The sequence below is a fragment of the Arachis ipaensis genome, chromosome B09, assembly GCF_000816755.2.
Source record: "Arachis ipaensis cultivar K30076 chromosome B09, Araip1.1, whole genome shotgun sequence".
Lineage (NCBI taxonomy): Eukaryota > Viridiplantae > Streptophyta > Magnoliopsida > Fabales > Fabaceae > Arachis > Arachis ipaensis.
The window spans coordinates 29,491,319-29,495,236 of record NC_029793.2 but is presented as its reverse complement, the minus strand read 5'-3'; the positions used below and the strand labels follow the sequence as shown (position 1 = coordinate 29,495,236).

The 3,918-nt window shown below is 35.1% G+C and overlaps 1 long non-coding RNA gene and 1 pseudogene across 1 annotated transcript; one reads left to right on the top strand and one right to left on the bottom strand.

Moving 5' to 3' along the window:
- LOC107615367 overlaps positions 1 to 522 on the top strand; it is a 3,394-nt pseudogene extending 2,872 nt beyond the window's left edge.
- Positions 1,638 to 2,706, bottom strand: LOC110267095. Its single transcript, XR_002354425.1, has 2 exons — positions 2,312 to 2,706; positions 1,638 to 1,981 (listed from the first exon to the last, which is right to left on the bottom strand). It is a non-coding gene; the product is annotated as an uncharacterized LOC110267095 (long non-coding RNA).

Genomic DNA, 3,918 nt, shown 5'->3' with positions numbered 1-3,918 from the left:
CGTTAGTTCTATTTTTATTTAAATATATATGTTTTTATAAATTTGTTTACTAATATCTATTTTATTGACCGTATCTTATGTCATCAACGAAATTTCACTAATAAGAAAACAATTTTGAATAAAAAATAAAAACTATAAGATTTTCAAACATATCCGAACCAAAGAGGTGAGAATAACAGTTACAACTATGGTCCATCAAAATCAAATACTTCTCCCCATTGAAGAACTTGATTGTGACAGTACTTTTAATAAAATGAATACCTATTTTGAAATGAAAATAATAATAGTTTAATCTTTTTTCCTGTTAATGTTGTTTATTTTTTATTTAGGTACTTTCCTAACGGAATTGATATATATTTTGACAATGTTGAGGGTGAGATGTTAGAGGCTGCAATTGTTAATATGAATGCATTTGGTAGAATAACTATTTGTGGGGTAATATTTGAATACAATGCTGCAAAGAACAAAGCATCACTAAATATGTTGAATGTTATATACAAGAGAATCAACATAAGAGGATAATTAGCTCATGACTTTTTGAATAACTATTCAGATTTTTTGGCACAAACATCAGGATATCTAAGAAGTGGCAAGTTGGAAGAGATTGAAGACATCTCATTGGGTGTAGAGAGCATCCCTTCAGCCTTTGTAAGAATCTTTAAAGGAGATAATATTGGAAAGAAAATTGGGATTTACATAAGGTTGAATAATGTAATTGATTTTATCTTTATTTTTATGAGTGCATATATTGGACGTGTTTGATTTGTATTTACATTTTTTAAAATATTTAAAAAGCAATAAAATTACTCTAAAAGAGTTTAATTATTTTTATTAATTTTAACAATAATTAATAAAAATATATAAATTTACATTATTTATAAAATTATTTTACTTTTGATTTTTTAGAATATATTAAAAAAAATAAAAATTCGGAATGATGATAAAGTATGCATTAATTGCAAGTGTTTCCCTTATCTATCTATCTATGCTGTTACAAAATCTCTGATCTTATCCTCTAAGTCTAAAACCCATAGTTGTAAGAATCGAACCAGTGATCAAACTGGTCAAATTACTGGTTTACTAATTTATTGGTTCAATCGATAAATTACTGGTTGAACCGGTAAAACCAATTTCATGTAACTAAAAAATATAATAGCAAAGGTATAAAAAATAGCTATTACAAATGAGGAGTGCTAGAGGGCTACACTTTTGTTAAATTATGGCCAGCATTTAACCATCAAAAGGGAATTGAATGATTCTACACCATTAGATACAATCTCACACCATTAAAAACATCATTGATGGCTAATTAATGGCTAAAAACTACAAAATCTGCTGGTCCGCTAGACTTTCTCATTACAAAAATACAAATTCACATCAATTGTTCAATGTTGGGAGCATAACCTATTTCCAACAGTTCAATTCAAAGGGTTCCTGTTAGGCAAGACAAAAGCAACCATATATGCATTCACTAAAATCTTTTTTGGACATAAAACCAGTTTTGCCGACATGTTTTCAAGCCTAAATCTGCCAAATGATTTAAATTATGAGCAAGATTGGTACCTAACTTCGACAAACAACCATGAAAAATTGATGAATGGATAACAAGCACTTAACTCACAAGTAAAATGGTTGCATTCAACTTGAAAATAACCATTTAATTGAACACACATTTAAAAGCAACACCATAGTAGTTCAACAGCAAATAATTCGACAAAAAGACTCAGAGTCACTACACTAAACAGATGCACAATGGCATAATAGTTCAACAACAAATAACTCCGACAAAAATTGCTAGAAAATCCAGCAATCCTTCTTCTAAAGCAAACAAGCATAATGGCATAATCAAAAATTAATAAAAAATCCAGCAATCCAGCAATCCGAGAGAGGAGGCAGTGGACGGAGAGGATGCGCTGACGGCGCCGACGAGCAAGGAGCTGCAGAGGATGGTGTTTCTGATGGTGTATTGGCTGAAGACATTCTAAAACAATATATAATAGTAATGGTATAAAACAGCAGCTATTACAAAAACAATGTTACATAATCCATATTTTGATATTTTCATATCCAGCAATATAAATTCACAGCAATGTTACATCAACAAAAATAACCATAACCACTACAAATCTGAAAAAAAAAATCAACAATCTGCCATCAACTAGTTCAATAATATAACAAGTTATAACTCAACAATATATACATAATCAACAATCTGCCATTAACCTATCAGTTATTCACTCCCTTAATCAAATTAAAATCCAACTAAATAACTAAAAAAACAGAGAACAAATTTCATAGTTTGGAGACCAACCTGGATGAGGCAGATTCTGGCGACGAAGAGGCAGCAACGCAGCAGCGACGGAGAGGCGGCACCGCAGCAGCGACGAGAGGTAGCACCGCAGCAGTGACACAGGAGACGTGACTACGACGAGGAGAGACGCGAAGCCACGAACTAGACGTACTCGGACACACTGTGAAGCCAGCGAGACGAAGCAGAGGAAGAGAGTCTTCGAGACTACGAGGAAGAGTGTTGGTGTGACGAGGGGAGGAAGAAGACGACAGGTCGGCGGTGAGGTGAGGTGTGGTGATCAACTATGTATGGTGTGATGAGCAGCTGAGGAAGACTTGAAGGACTGCTGTTTTGGCTTTTGGGGATTTAGGGTTAGGGGGAAGAGGGTATTCGAGAGAGTGAGAGACATTCGTTTTGAAAACAAAAAAAAAAATTTCCAAACCAGTCAGTTACACAAAAACTGCCGGTTCTTTGGTTTTTATCAAAATCGGACGGTTTAAACCGATTTTAAACCGGTTCTATTTTTTATTCGGTCAGAATGACTAACCGAACCGGCTAAGTGATCAGTTCACCAATTTTTTATTGAACCGGCCGGTTTGGTCCGGTTCTTATAACTATGCTAAAAACGTTGTCTGTGAAATCCAAGAATCCAACAACAAGATCATAGTAATATTATAGTCTAAGTTAAAAAATAAAATACTTCCTAATTTAATGATTCAGTATCATTCAAAACTTCATGAAAAAAATAAACAAAAAAACCTTAACAAGCAAATAAATGAAATTCATCTCAGAAATATGCAAAAACAGAAAATAAATTACAAATGACATAATTATTGTCTACCTTGTTATTCATTTTTTCTTTTAACCTTTTTTTTTATAAGATTAGAAGAATTCTCTTTTTCTTCATCAAAAAGCACCGGTAATAGTCTCTGTTCATACCCTAGCCCAAATTCATAAAAGCCAGACACAATAAGGATAAGAGGCCTGATCCAAAGAGGAGACCTCTAACCCATATCCGACTTCTTTGAAGAAGTCGAACACCGCGAAGGAGCTCAGCTCTACTTACCCAAGTAAGTAACTATCTCCGCGAATTTCTCCCTCTATTTCGATCTTCCCTAAAAGATAGATTCAAACTCCCAAGATAAAGAGAACAGTTATCCATCAATAAAGGTGGAACTACTCCAACAAAGGTGGTTATCAACTCTATTATAAGTACATTGACACCCCTCAGGTATAATTTATGTTCTAATCTACTAAAAATCTGCCTAAAGCCCTTGCTGACTTAAGCATTGGAATCTCTTGCAGGTACCACCCCCACCTCCTCACGAGAAACTCGGATGGCGGCACCTCAGCACTGAACAAGTCGGACGATGCCTCATAAAGAGTCTGGACCTCACGTCCAGGCCCAAATCAACGTTTCAGGTAACCCTCGGAACAATGGCACCGTTGCTGGAGAACTGGGATTCAACCCTTGATAATGGCAGACCATCAGTATGAAGACGGCCATACGGCGTCTAAATCTAAACCTACTCCCTAATAGGAGGGCCATGCCCTCGTCATACTTCCACCACAACGAACACATGTTCCTCACGGAGAAGGAATGTCCGGAAACCCCTCACCAAGGCAGA